The following is a 16,047-nucleotide window of genomic DNA, read 5'->3' on the forward strand; positions in this document are numbered from 1 at the left end:
AGTTGGTAATGGAAGCAAGACTGAAGAAAAATCAAGACACGTTCATAGGATTTGTCAGTCTGGAAAAAGTGTTCGACAGTATCAAATGGTACAAGGTGTTTGAAACCCTGTAAAAATAGGTGTATACTACAGAACAAGAACTAAGAGTGAACCACAATGGAAGACCAAGGACGAAGTGCTCAGGTTAGAAAGTAGGTAAGGCGGGGATGCAGTCTTTCACCCTTGCTGTTCAATCCATATGTCGAAGAAGAAATTACGCAAATAAACGAAAGGTTCATAAGGGTGATTAAAATTTTAAAATTCACGGCGAAAGGAAATAATGTTAAGATCCATTAATGACATTACTATCTCCTGTGAAAGGCGAGAAGAATTAAGGACTCTGTTGAATGAAATTGTGGTGTGCGTACTGTATGACCTTCGGTACACACACCATCAGATTATTTGACTTGTTGCTCTAACGAAGTAGGCGAGTGTCAGCAATATGTCTCGTGGTCTTATTGTGGCGTGTTTCTCTTCTGCCGTTAGGTCAGACGATAGAAATGCCACTTGCACGCTTAGAGTAGCAGATTGACGGTGACCAACTTTAAACAGAACCTGATTAATTTTCACACACATTTATTAAAATAATAAAAATCATAGATATTACGTAACTTGATTCTGGATGCTGTTTACAATTGACAATCTGAAGTTCCTTTGGTCTTGGTACGTTAATCTTATTCTCACATATCTCTGATACTTGACAAAGTGTCTATACATTTCTCTTCATGGCTATGTACAGGAATATGATAATCTTATTAGGCGCAGACTGAAACTTGACTATAGACTAATGCAGACTAATGCAGACTGACTAATCGGAGGTCTGTACACCCGTTATAATACCTCGAGCGTTCAGGTATCACTGCGCGAGTGTGATCCGCGAGGAGAAAAGGTCCTACGTTAGCAGCAATCTCATTGGCTGCGTGACATATTAATACGCGGATCGGCGGAATCAGAATTTGGTCCGTCTCTAAGACAGTGCAATTTCGTAGTGCGGAGACGGACGAGCGCTGCGCCTGCGCTGTTGTGCTTAGCGGGGCGCGCGGGAAAGTTGTGTACGCGCTGACTACGCGGAACTATGTACACAACAGAAATGAACAGTCTAATCGGTACAGAGTACGGATTGGGAGTAAACTGAAGAAAGACGAAAGTAATGAGATGTAGCAAGAATGAGAAATGCGGGAAAATTAACGTCATAACTGCTGATCACAAAGTAGATAAAGTTAAGGAATTATCCCACCTAGGCAGCAATATAACCCAAGACGCACGAAACCATGAGGACTAAAAAAGAAGAGTAGCACTGTAAAAAAGGGCATTCCTGGCTAAGAAAGCCTATTAGTATCAAATATAGGTTTTAATTTGAGAAAGGAACTTCTGAAAATGCTCATCTGGAGCACAACTTTGTATGGCAGTGGGACATGGACTGTGGAAAAACCGGAGCAGAAGAGAACAGAAGCGCCTAAGATTTGGTGCTAGAAAAGCACTCCGTCTTCAGGCCACGAGTGGCCCATCGGGACCATTCGATCGCCGCATCATCCCCAGCTGAGGATGCGGATAGGAGGGGCGTGTGGTCAGCACACTGCTCTCCCGGTCGTTATGATGGTTTTCTTTGACCGGAGTCGCTACTATTCGGTCGAGTAGCTCCTCAGTTGGCATCACGAGGCTGAGTGCACCCCGAAAAATGGCAACAGCGCATGGTGGCCCGGATGGTCACCCATCCAAATGCTAGCCACGCCTAACAGCTCTTAACTTCGGAGATCTGATGGGAACCGGTGTATCCACTGCGGCAAGGCCGTTGCCCGGTGCTAAAGAAGAAGGTTGAAAATTTGATTGCCTGATAACGTAAGGAATGATGAGGTTCCCCGCAGAATCGGCGAGGCAAGAAATACATCGAAAATACTGAGAAGAGGTCAGGATGATAGAAAATTTGTTAAGACATCAGGGAATAGCCTCCATCGTACTAGAGAGAGCTGTAGAGGGTAAAAACCGTATAGAAAGACAGGGAGTGGAATACATCCAGCAAATAATAGAGGAAATAGGTTGCAAGTTCTAGTCTGAGATGAAAAGGTTGGCACAGGAAAGGAATTCGAGGCGGACCGCATCAAGCCAGTCAGAAGACCGAAGCTTAAAAAAAGGTATAACTTTCAACACATCTCGAACTGTTCTCAGCAATTTACACTATAACATTCCGTGTCCATGATTAACGTAGTTAGGCGTGGCGCCTTATATCGCTCCTGTGTAGAGCCTGTGTATCGGGAAAATGACTCATGCGTGCACAGTGACAGATGGTCTGAAGCGGGTTCAGTCGTGTACATAGCTCTAATTTCCATCTGCTAGAGGACAGTAGCGGACAAGACTAAACAGAAAGAATTAAAATGTAGTTAAGAATTGTGACCACCAGAGTCCGGTAGTGCACAGACATTCAAGAAACAGGTCAGGATAATGTTTTCGTGAATTGTTCTGTTTATTTCTTGAAGGTTTTTTTGTTTATTTATGTTTGTACAGTTTTGTATATGCTTTTAGTAGTGTGAATGATGCGTGAATGTGGTCTAAAGTAGATCACCGTTCTAGTGATGAACGCTGTACAAAGTAGTGTGAGAAAGTTTTCAGACTGTGTGAATGCAGAGGATGGGGAATTTTGTGTCATAATATTTATGTTAAAAGGAAAGCTAATTCGAGTGCAAATGAAAATAGTTAATAACGTAAAGTATAAACAAAATATCAGAATGCTAAATATTTATTTCGGAAAAAAGTACAGTTCGAAAGTGTGTTATTTGTTGATTGGTTAGTCATGAACAGCGCGGACTAACACGGGAGAATAATGTTTTTCTGTTGTCGTTAAAGAAAACTGACCAATCAGAAATGAGTATTCTTCGCACGTCTTTTCTCTGGGAGATATAGAATGCTTCCAGCAGTCTAGGGGAATCGGAGCCCAGCCTTTCAATGGTACATTCGTGTGTAGTATGAGCTCCGAGGAAGTTATAGTTTGACGGTTTTTGTTGTGCTACTTGTTTCAAAAGTGTTTTAAAGTGAAGGCATGTTTATTCCGGTGTGTTTTTTAGAAACTACGGATTTTTTAAAGTAATTTTGTGTATGAGAAAAGACAGTAATTCCGCGTGGCTTGTTGAGCAGATCGGTGACTAAAAACTTGACTGCATTAGACACAGATAAACTTAATAGTATGGCGAGCATTTTCATTTAAGAACAATCCGTGCTCAACAGCGGTTAAGATTACGGAAAATACGTTACCATAAACTTGATAACGTGAATGAAAGAGTTTGTGCATGACTGCGTTAATGTTAGCACGGGCTTGGCAGTGGACGTGTGCATCACAAGGTTCCGAATAAACCGAAGTTTTGCCAGTACTTCAACCTTTCATTCAAAATTAAGACCTTTTCCCGATTCTTAGAATAGTTATGTTGTACGCAGCCTGGTGCAAGTAGCAGTACGGTAGGTTTCTGCTCGGCTTTCCTACCAGCGATCTGTTACAACGAATTCACAGGTAGGTGCAGGTAATGGAAGAACGTAACCGCGCCGCCGCTTTAGGATTCACTGTATAAATAGTTAACAGCTTCGAGGACACAGATTGTTCAAATGTGCACTCTTGAGAACAGCTCGAAACGTTTCCATCCTTGTAACTATTAAGAAATTCTAATTTAAAGGCAGTTATTAACAGGAGGACTTAGGGTAGCAACTATCCTATGTGACTCTTATTTCTATTGTTTTAAGTGCAGGATCTTTAATCTACACCACCTAAAAAAAAAGGCGAACACATGGGGAGGAGCAAACGAAATGAAACTTCACGGGTCGAGAGGGTGTATGACGTTATTACAGTGATTACAAAATCGAGTCAAATTTTCAAAGAACCTGGCAGTATGAGCCCACTTATCGTTGCAGCCCGTCTGGCCTGGATGCATGCACTGGATCGACTGGGCATGATGGCGTGAAGTCATACTCGATACTCCCCACACTATGACGTCAGGAATAACACCACTGTGCCTCGCCAAAGCACTAGAAGAACATGATTTCCCCAGCTCGCCGCCTTACTAGCCGATGATGGTCATCCGGGGTAGTGCAGAACCGCCATTCATCTCTGAATACAATGCGACGCCTTTCATTAACAGTCCATACTGCCCGGTCGCGACACCATTCCAAACTCTGTCGTTAGTGTTGTTAACAGCAGTCTACGCGTGGGATGGTAATTCCCTGGTCCCGCTGCTCTTATTCTACGAGCAGCTCTGCGGGATGACACAGAATGTTGAAATCAGTCCGTTGTTTGTTCTCGGACGGCAGGTGGAGACGAGAAGCCATTGCCATGTGTTTGGTGGGCAATGCGGAGAATCTCCCTTGTGTTGGTCGGACGTGGTCGACCGGATCCATGACGACGGGTGTGCTAGCCCTTCAACAGTTGCATTGACAGATAGGCACTTTCGATGCGTTACCCAGTCTGTAACAACAGTACCGGAAAACATGACGAGGTTGAAGTGCAGCCTCTAAATAGCGATTATTATTAAAATAAATTTATAATAATTTTCGAAATGAATTGTAAGCTACGTAACTCGCTGTTAGCCCACAAACGCTAGCTGCTATGATCAAAAGAGTAAAGCGCGCTTTTCTGTCGCTTGGCTATAACAGTGAAGTTACCTTTTGTCCAGTTTTCGTTTGATGCATCACACACGTTTCTCATGGCGGAGACGGAAAGAACATCGTTTCCATTGGACAAAATTTGTGTGTTTTTTCTCTGTAACGTGGACTGTATCTTAAACGGATCCTAGACGCCACTGCTACTTTACTGTAACATATTCAAAATTATGTTCTTTGCAGCAATTAATTTTCGTCTTATACCCCCCAGGTCCTCACAAAACACAGCTTCCTTATAGATCATTTGATTCCGACTATCGGTTATTTCGCCTTGTCAGTGTTACTTTACAGCAGCAAGATCATGTGCTGATCTTCCGTACTAGCAAGATGTCACGAGAGAACGAGTCGTCGAGTACGAAGCGACCGCAGCGCCACACTTCTCAGACTCGTTAGAGGCCTACCTGCGGAACTACAATGGGACCGAAGGAAGCCCGGTAGCACGTACGTAACAGCGGCGCCTTGATTTATGAAGCAAGCAGCCCGCAAACTTACATTGGTACTCGCCTTGTCTTGGTACTCCTCCGTTTCTGATCTCTACTGCCTACCCTACAACACAGCTGCGTCATTGTCGATTGGTAATTCTGGACAGTTGTATATTGGTGGTCATAACGCATCGTGCGCCAGACCAGTCATAAACGCTTATTGGTCGGTAGAAATGAAACTTTTTCTGTACGGGTAAAGCTAGAGGCTGTGGACACTTAGTACCACGCCAGTATCATGAACGCATCAACAAACGACGTTCATTTCACTCACTCTCCCAGAGGATACATTAGCGAATGCGCAAGTATGGGACCTTCCATTCAATTAAGGGGCTCCGGAAAGGCTCAAAATCATGAAAAGTTCAATTTTTACTTTTTTGCGTTTTCTGAATCTGCAGACTATTACCTTTTAATAGATATATAATTTATTCAATTCCGAAGACTACAACTATTTTTAAATTTTTTTGAAATGTGTTCTACATGGGCGTGACCCACTGTGGCGCTGTTAAACTGCTGTCAAATGGTGTTATTATTAACGTCCGTGTTCTTCAGGTACATTTTAGTGATGTGAGATAAAGTATGTGTTGTGGCTAACCTGTGATGGTTCAATATATATCGCTGGTGTGATTGTCGATTGTTTCATGTTTATTTACTCTGTCGTTATCTCGAAAATATTCGTAATTAATTCTGTTTCTAGAGTCTCTGTTTTGTTGAAGTATAATATTGAGTAAAAGTAAAGTTATTAGAAATCCTCTGAAGGCTTTTAAGAAAAGGAGAAATGTTGGAAAGCCAAAGGTATGTGTTATTACTGTAAACAATAAGGACGATAACCAAGTGAGTGAACCTAACCTCTCAAGTACACCTGCCCATAGCAGTCAAAGTGGGAAAGAAAATACTTCACAGAAGAAGCTTGGTTCAATGAGTGAAAACTATGAATGTTTTATGGGCGAATCGGATGTGAATGAAATATTTGATATGTCGGTTCTCAAAGGAATTTTTTCAAACTGTGTAAGATGTATTCATTGTAGTGAAGTTGGTCTGGAACTCTCCATAATAAAGCACGTAGGACTTGCTAGTGAAATACAACTGAAATGTGATAAGTGTTCATACATGACCACCTTTTGGAACAGTGTTGCAGTAACTGCAACTGAAGAAAATGGTAGCAAACTCTACGAACACAACAACGAGCGATGCTTGCTTTAGACAAGGAACGCCTTCGGGCTGCAGACAGGGATGTAAAGAGTCTAGAAATACAAGCAAGAGTAAACAGGAGGAGGAACGAGAGGAAGCTGGAGGAGGAGTTTGCAGAGGATGAAGATAATCCATCCTATGGACCTGGAATGCACTAAAAAGTTAATCCAATCTTTGTCGCTCGATTCCCAAAACTTTTATTTTCTCATACTAATTACATGTTTTCTAAGGATCTTCCAAACATATTTGTTTCAAACTTTCAGTAAATGTTACACAGTACCTTCTGCATAATTTAACACAGCCTTTTTCCAAAAAACTGTATATTTTTGAATATATAAATAAAAAATTGCAAAAAAATGTTGTGAATTTTCATTACAATTGAAAAAAAATCATCTTTAATAACTGAACTAAAATTTTGTAAAATCCCTGTGTTAAGTTGTAGCCCATATTCCAATAAATAATCTGTAAAAAGTTCAACTTCCTACCTCAAATACTTTGTGAGGAAAGATGTAATTTATAAGCGTTATTTTAACATTGCAAGTATAGGGCGTTCCGGAGCCTCTTAATGATGGCATCAAAACAGGAAGTGTTTGTACGCCGCTATTTGAGGTGGACTCATCCGCAATCACTCGAACTCTCCATCAGCGCCGGTTACATCCATTTCAGTTGCAGGAGGTACAAGACCTAGGAGCTCCTATGTGGATTTCCCAGTTGTTTATGCAGCAATACATTACAAGCCGGAGTTTGCGTCTTGTGTGATGTTCACAGATAAAGAGTGTTTCCCACAACAACCACGTATGAGCAGAAGAAAAACCACGTGGAATCGTGGTCAAACATCAGAAACAATAGTTTTCTGTAAAAGTGTTGGCTGACATCATGGGCGAACGTGTTACTGGCCACGTTAGTGTTCCAGCTCGTCTAGACAGCCAGAAGCATCACAAATTTCTGGGAAATGGCTTACTCAAGCTATTAGAAGACGATGGACGTACGAGCGAAAATGTGGTTTCAAATTGACGATACCACCATCACATTGTAACCGCCGTGTACTTAGCATCTCGCTGACACAGACAGTGTGAACTGGATTGGTATAGTCGGCTCTGTGACTACCACGACCTCACACCAGTTGATTTCTAACAGTGGGCTCGCATCAAAAGTAAGGCGTATGCTATGCCCGTAGAAAACCGCGACATTCGCGTAAAAGGAATAGAAGCAGCTTGTAATGCCGTTCAAACCGCACCGGGCATCTTCGAGAGAGTTCGCCAGGCAATTCATCGGAGCTGCGAGATTCTGCTGAAAACAAGAAAGGAATACATTACCTGTGACAGACTTTGTGTGTGTGTGTGTGTGTGTGTGTGTGTGTGTGTGTGTGTGTGTGTGTGTGTGTATGTGTGTGTGTGTGTGTGTGTATGTGTGTGTGTCGCGAGTTTATTTTGTCCTGGAGCGTCACGTGTTTTAAAGATGCTTTTTTCCATGTTTCGAACTGGGTAGTCACCCCTAATGGAACGACTTGAAATGGATTGTTGTGGTGAAGTCGCACTGTCTTTCAGTGATTAAAATATAGGATGTGCCACGGCCTCATTTTGAAGTCAATCCGTGGCCCTCACTGAGAGGAAATAAAGTGTAGGAAAATTTACTTCCCTCGCAGCAGGGAGAACTCGTAAGAAGAGGCGTGTTGCCCACAATGAATTCGGCGGCGCTGAGACGAAGAGATTTCTGCCGAACTACAGCATACTACCTACCCCAGTTAACTGAGAGTCTGTAAGAGCATAATGATACTTTAGAAGCGAATCAGGAACTTTTAATTTTTCTCGGTCTACACCTTTTCACACGAAGCAGTTGAGTGGACTATATGCAACACGCTTCGCATATGTACGCCACAGATTGCCTATGCACGCCACAAATTTCTTGTACTTGCAGTAATAAAAAGACTCATAGCGTCGCCGGAAGCGCCAGCGAACATTTTGTTTCTTACACAAGTCGTTTCCCATGACATGCTCTAGCACCCCTGGGTTTGAAACAAAGACTCTGAAACACACACATGTTCGTCACGTGCACGCAATGTATTTAGCCATACACGCAACACATCACGATCACAGGAGATATATTTAGACAGTCTGAAACACGCTGTTTTCAAATCCCTTCACAACAGTAGTAGACAGATATTAATAATACGAGGGCCGTTCAGAAAGTAACATCCGGTTGATTTAAAAAAATACACCAAGTTAAATAAAAATATTTTAATATATACATCTTACAACTACATCTTTGCACTATTTTTCTACATAGTCTCCATAGCGATTGAGGCACTTATCGTATCTCTTCACAAGCTTTGAAATTCCTTCTGCATAAAAATCACCCGCTTGTGCCTGGAGCCAGCCTGTGACCGCATCTTTGAGCTCTTCGTCGTCATCAAACCGCTGTGACCCGAGCCATTTCTTCAAATGCATGAAGAGGTGATAATCACTTGGCGCCAGGTCTGGGCTGTAAGGTGGATGGTTGATAACGTCCCACTTGAAGGACTCAAGAAGGGCCGTTGTTCTGCGAGCAGAGTAAGGACGGGCGTTATCGTGCAAAAAAACGATACCGGAAGTCAGCATACCACGGCGTTTGTTCCATATAGCCCGTCGTAACCATTTTATTGTTTCACAGTACACGTCTTGATTAATGGTCGTACCACGTTCCATGAATTCAACCAACAACACCCCTTTGGCATCCCAAAACACCATTGCCATCAGTTTTCTGGCAGAAAAATCTTGCGAGGCTTTTCTTGGTTTGGTAGGCGAATTTGAATGTGCCCACATCTTTGATTGTTCTTTTGTCTCAGGGTTCACGTACTTAATCCAGGTTTCGTCACCGGTCACGATTCTGTTTAACAATGGTTCTCCTTCGTCCTCATAACGTGACAGAAAGTCTAATGCAGAGGCCATTCTTTGAGTTTTGTGGTGGTCGGTAAGAATTTTGGGCACCCATCGTGCACAGAACTTACGGTAACCCAATCTTGCTGTCACTATCTCGTACAAGAGAGTCTTAGAAATCTGTGGAAAACCAGTAGACAACTCCGACATTGAGAAACGTCGATTTTCAAGAACTTTTGCATCAACTGTCTGAACGAGTTCGTCAGTCACCAATGATGGTCTACCACTCCTCTCTTCATCATGAACGTTTTCTCGTCCACTTTTAAATAAACGTACCCATTCACGGACAACTCCTTCACTCATAACTCTTGGTCCGTACACGGCACAAAGCTCACGATGAATAGCTGCTGCAGAATATCCTTTGGCTGTAAAAAACCTTATGACAGCACGCACTTCACATTTGGCGGGGTTTTCTATTGCAGCACACATTTCAAACTGCCACAAAAACTAAACTAGCGCAGGTACGACGTTCACTCGACCACGGCTTGATGCCGACTGACCTGTTGAGTGCGTGAACGCACAGATGGCGTCGCTACTCCCCCCACTACCCGCACTGTGACCAATCGGAGGTTACTTTCTGAACCGCCCTCGTATATGGCCAGTCTTACTACTTACGTCCTTCACGACCCTAGTGATAAACATTATATTTGTAAGAACCATAACGCACCTCTTTCAAAACAAGATATTTAGTCTCCATCTGGATTTCTAAAGGGTTTCTCCGCTGAACGGGCGTCTTATCAATTCAAGAATTACATTAAAAATATGAAAGACAAACTATTTCCAGTTAGTACTTTCTGTAACTTTACAAAAGAATTTGATTATGCACTTCACAGTTTTCTCCTAGAGAATCTAAAACATTATGGTATCAGAGGCTTTGCTGGTAGCTGACTCTCAAGCTTTCTATCAAAAACGATGCAGAGTTTTGCATTAAGAAACTCGGGCAGAGTACATAATGAAACTGTATCTTTAGGACGGGGAAACTACAAAAAGTGTAGCTCTGTGTTTGATACTGGATCCACTCTTGTTCTTGTCTTATACGTAAATGATCTCCCATCATATATTCAAGAAGTAAAAAATAATTCTCTTTGCTGACAATAAAAGTATTGTTATCAAGCTTAATGGATCAACTTCAACAATTCGAAAGTAAGTAATATCTAACTGAAAATTAATAAATGGTTCTCATCTTTTTGAAAATTAATTAATAGTTCTCGCCCCCCCCCCTCCTTCCATGAACCAGCGGGAGGCTTGCGTGCCTCAGCGATACAGAGAGCCATACCGCTGGTGCTACCACAGTGGAGGACAGGCAAACGCATGGTTCCTGAAGAGGAGCAGCAGCCTTTTCATTAGTTGCAGGAGAAACAGTCTGGATTATTGATTGATCTGTCCTTGTAACATCAACCAAAACGGCCTTGCTGTGCTGGTACTGCGAACTGCTCAAAGCAAGGGGAAACTACAACCGTAATTTTTCCTGAGGGCATGGAGCTTTACTGTGTGGTTAAATGATGATCACATTCTCTAGGGTAAAATATTCCGAAGGTAAAATAGTCCTACACTCGGATCTCTTGGCGCGGACTACTCAGGAGGACGTTGTAATCAGGAGAAAGAAAACTGGCGTTCTACAGATCGGAGCGTGGAATGTCAGATCCCTTCATCGGACGGGCTAGAAAATTTAGAAAGGAAAATGGATAGATTAAAGTTAGAGATAGCAGGAATTAGTGAATTTAGGTGGCAGCAGGAACAGGACTTCTGGTCCGGGTAATGCAGGGCTACAAATAAAAAATCAAATAGGGGTAATGCAGGACTATGTTTAATAATGAGTAAAAAAAATACGAATGTGCATAAGCTACTATGAACAGCGCTGCTGCAGGCAGGATAGACATGAGGCTCACACCCACGACAGTAATACAAGTTTATGTGCCAACTACCTCCGCAGACGAGGAGGAGATTGAGCAAATGTATGATGAGATAAAAGAAATTATTCAGATAGTTATGGGAGCCGAAATTTTAATAGTCATGGCAGACTGGAATTTGATAGTTGGAAAAGAAAGAGATGCAAAAGTAGTAGGTGAATACGGAATGGGGAAAGGAATGAAAGAGGGAGTCGCCTTGTAGAATTTTGCACAGAGCATAATTTAATCATAGCTAACACTTGGTTTAAGAAACATGAGAGAAGACTGTATACGTGGAATAGACTTGGAGCCACGGGAAGGTTTCAGATTGTTTATATAATTCAAGAACCTTCAACATCGCAGCGCGTCAGCAATCGTTGGTTAATATATTAAAAAACGAGAAACCCGCCTCGATTGCGAAAAAAGCACCTAGTGTTAACCTAGGTTTCGGCGTAGGTAACTACACCTTCTTCAGAACAATAAAACCCACAAGTGCCTAAGAAGACCTTTGTCAATGATTAAAAGAGCACCATAGCTATACATTTATAAACGAAAAAAGGAAAACACGACCTGTCGTAGAAGATAGGTTGAGGGAAGGCAAACCTATGTTTATAGCATTTGTAGACTTAGGGAAAGCTACTCACAATGTTGACTGGAATTCTCTCTTTCAAATTCTAAAGTTGGCAGGGGTAAAATACAGGGAACGAAAGGCTATTTACCATTTGTACAGAAAATAGATGGTAGTTATGAGTCGACGGGCACAAACGGGAAGCAGTGGTTGAGAAGGGAGTGAGACAGGGTTGTAGCCTATTCCCCATGTTATTCAAACTTTATATTGAACAATCAGTAAAGGAAATAGGAATTAAAGTCCGGGGAGAAGAAATAAAATCTATGATGGTTGCCGATGACATTGTAATTCTGTCAGAGGGAACAAAGGACTTAGAAGAGCATTTGAACGAAATGGGCAGTATCTTGAAAGGAGGATATAAGGTGAACATCAACAAAAGCAAAACGAGATAATGGAATGTAGGCGAATTAAATCAGGTGATGCTGAGGAATTAGATTAGAAAATGAGACACTTAAAGTCGTAAATGAGTTTTGCTCTTTGGGAAGCAAGAAACTGATGATGGTGGAAATAGGGAGGATATAAAAAGTAGATTAGCAATGGTAAGAAAAGCGTTTCTGCGAAAGAGAAATTTGTTAACAACGAGTACAGATTTAAGTGTCAAAAAGTCCTTTCTGTAAGTATTTGTCTGGAGTGTAGCTTTGTATGGAAGCGAAACATGGATGATAAACAGTTTAGACAAAGAGAGGATAGAAGTTTTTGAAATGTGGTGTTACAGAAGAATGCTGAAGATTAGATGGATAGATCACTTAACTAGTGAGGAGGCGCTGAACAGAACTGGGTAGAAGAGAAATTTGTGGTACAGCCTGAGTAAAAGAAGGGATCGACTGTTAGAACACATTCCGAGGTATCAAGGGATCACCAATTTAGTACTGGAGGGAAGCGTGGGAGGTTTAAAATCGTAGACGGAGAGCAAGAGATGAACACAGTAAGCGGATTCATAGGGATGTAGGATGCAGTAGTTACTCGCAGATGAAGAGGCTTGCGCAGGATAGAGTATCGTGGGCAGCTGCATCAAACCAGTCTTTGGACTGAAGACCACAACAACAACAACAATACCTGGAAGTACAGCACAACGCTTGTCCACACCATTGAAAATGGTGCATGAGAGCAAACCAATAAATGAAATAAAATACTCTAAATTTTGATACGAGAGCTCTTCAATAAGTAATGTAACTCACTTTTTCCTGAAAGCAGGTTGGTTTTATTCGAGATTCCAATACACCATATTTTTCCTCATTCATTCGGCTACAAAACCCTATTTTGCAAAGTAATTTCCGATCTGCGAGAGCCTTACGATACCTTGTGGGAGGTCCTGCATGCGCGCAAGGTATAACTCTACCGGTCGACGTAGGAGCCAACGTCTTGCCGACGGAAGCCAGAATGTGCGAGATCCGGGCTGTAGTGTGGACGAGGAATAACGGTCCAGTGAAGCTTTGTGAGCGCCTTCCTGGTGCGCAGACTGGTGTCCATGAGGCGCATAGGACAGTAGATAGCAGATCCCATGTTGAAGATATGTTCCTTGACTTCCGGAAGGAGTTTGATACAGTTCCTAAAAAGTAGAACACGCTATGCCATACTCAAATGTCAGAAATTTTCAGGTGTAAGACCTCGGGTGTAGCCAAAGGGGTGTCATAGGCCTGTCACTGTTCGTTATATACACTGATAAGACAAAACATTATGACCACTACCTGCCGCGACGTTGAATGCCGCCTGCTGGTGTTGGGGACCCATGACGCCGTAGCAAAAGTGTAATAGCGAAGCATTACACAGACGGGGAATCATCCTACTGAAGATAAGGGCTGCGAATGGGGAAATCCATCGAGATAAGCATCTCTGACAAAGGGCAGATCGTTATGTGAACGAGTATCTCGAAAACGGGGAGGCTGGTCGAAAGTTCACGTGATACTGTCATGAGCATCTACGGAAAGAGGTAGAAGAACAGTGAAACTACCACCAGGCGCTAAATTGTTGGTCGTCCACGACTCTTCGCAGAACGGAGGCTTGTGTGCTCTGTAAAGTAGGATAAATGGTGATCTGCGGCATCTCAGCCGAAAGAGCACAATGCTGGTGCACGCACAAGGATTTCGGACTACACTGTTCATAGTACATTACTGAACATGGAGCTCCGCAGCAGACCACCACGACGTGCTCACATGTTGACCTGACAACATCGCCACTTACGACTGCCGTGGGTACAGGACCATCAACATTCGACCGCCGACCAATGGAAACGTATTGGCTCTTTGGGTGAATCACAGTTTTACTCCATTAGGTCGATGGTCTTCTCCACAAACGCCAGTCACTGAGGTGAGCGGCGGCTCGAAGCGTGCAGAGCGCCACGAACGCAGGTTGGTGGGAGCGGTATTAAACCATGGGAGACATTCTCTCGCACTTGCACGGGTCCTGTGGTAATAATCGAAGACATACAGACAGCTACGAACCACTGCTTCCCTTCGTACTTGGCCGGCTGGAGTGGCCGATCGGTTCTAGGCTCTGCAGTCTGGAACCGCGCGACCGCTACAGTCACAGGTTCGAATCCTGCCTCGGGCATGGATGTGTGTGTTGTCCTTAGGTTAGTTAGGTTTATGTAGTTCTAAGTTCTAGGGGACTGATGACCTTAGAAGTTAAGTCCCATAGTGCTCAGAGCCATTTGCTCCTTCATGCTTGATATCTTCCACGACGGCGATATCAGCAGTGTAATTGTCCGTTTCTCGGAGACAACACCTTGTTACAGTCGTTTGAGGAGCATTATAGTGAACTCGGTTGATGACTCGGTGACAAAATTGGCCTGATGTAAATCCTATGGAACCCAGCTGGGTCACTACCTGGCGCTATCACCACGTATGCAATCAGCGGCCCGTTATTTAGGCGAATTAAGCGGCCTGTGAGTACACATCTAATACCACATACTTCCAAAAACCTACAAACAAACTGTTGGATCCCTGATATGCAGAATCAGTGTTTCATTCCTACGACGGATATATATATATATATATATATATATATATATATATATATATATATATATATATATATATATTTTTCCGTCGCTGGAATTATATTGAAAGGTATATACACAGAGTAAAATTTAAAATTTTATGTTGAACCGGAGATGGTCAAATGCAGTATTACCTGTGTAGTAGCGCCGCTGCTCAACAGCGATCGCTGGTTCAAGGTTTTATGGGTAGTTCGTTAGAGTAACTTTAGACAGACAGATGTAGAGAGTAACTTTCGATAGAGAGATGTATGGAGGACTGTCACGTGTAAAGACGTGTTGTATCTAATGTATGCTGGATATATGCCTATTCGCTACGGGCGGTAATGATTTTTATTTGCAAAATACTATACTGGAAATAATTTATGTAAAGAAAATTGTTTTGTTGCCAATGCAATGCGCGTATTCATAAGTGATGATTGAGACAATATATAGCACTCACATCCAATGATTTTGTAAAAGTAACTGTTAATGTATAATGAGTTTATCGGTGTTAATTGTGAGCATTATAATTTTGTCAAAATACAAATTTTAAAGTTAGTGCCATATTAGTTATCACAAGTCAGTACCAGTTTCCGGATCCATCTCGGTTTGATTAACTATTTTGTTCAAGAAGTTATTGTCTCAGACATATTCGATTTAATTAAAATGCATTTTAAGCAACAGCATTGCACAATAGCTCTATATTACTGTATAATTTAAAGTAGTAACAGAGCGGTGCGAGGAGCGTTACGGTCGCGCAGGTAAGGGTAAGAAATTTTATTATTTCAGGGACAGCATTCACTAAGGAGAAGGATGGTTATTTTCAAGTTGATCAAGTTTTGTTTTATTGCCAGGGCCAATTTCAGATCAATAGTGTTGCATCAGATTCAGTTTTTGTGATACGTAAATTCATGCAGTTTTGGTTCGGTTTAAAGTTACATTGTCGCAGCCAGAAAAGTTCAGTACAGGTTCAAATGGTTGAAATGGCTCTGGAATCTCGCTAAGGAATCGATTGTATATTACTGTCGGTTGCGTAATTTCAATTTTCGCTTTAAGCGCAAGAGCTCCAGTTGCATTAATATGTTGTTGTGAGGTGCGCATTGTCTGGTGTTTCGACAGTCGTTTGATATTTTGTTTTTGCAGTGTGTAAGTTAAATTCTCGCAGCCAGAAATGCTTAGTACAGGTTCAAATGGTTGCAATGGCTCTGGAAATTTTAGGAGTGAATCACGGTAAGGAATGGATTGCACGTTACTATCGGTTACGCAATTTCAATTTTCGCTTCAAGCGCAA

At 42.2% G+C, this 16,047-nt stretch overlaps 1 protein-coding gene and 1 pseudogene across 1 annotated transcript in view; both read right to left on the reverse strand.

Moving 5' to 3' along the window:
- Positions 1-16,047, reverse strand: part of LOC124789696 (echinoderm microtubule-associated protein-like CG42247) — a 327,329-nt gene that overhangs the window by 235,848 nt on the left and 75,434 nt on the right. The gene's annotated exons all lie outside the window — the stretch shown is intronic.
- LOC124790828 lies at positions 1,719-1,836 on the reverse strand (annotated as a pseudogene).

The sequence above is a fragment of the Schistocerca piceifrons genome, chromosome 3 (genome assembly GCF_021461385.2).
Source record: "Schistocerca piceifrons isolate TAMUIC-IGC-003096 chromosome 3, iqSchPice1.1, whole genome shotgun sequence".
In the NCBI taxonomy this organism is placed as follows: Eukaryota; Metazoa; Arthropoda; class Insecta; order Orthoptera; family Acrididae; genus Schistocerca; species Schistocerca piceifrons.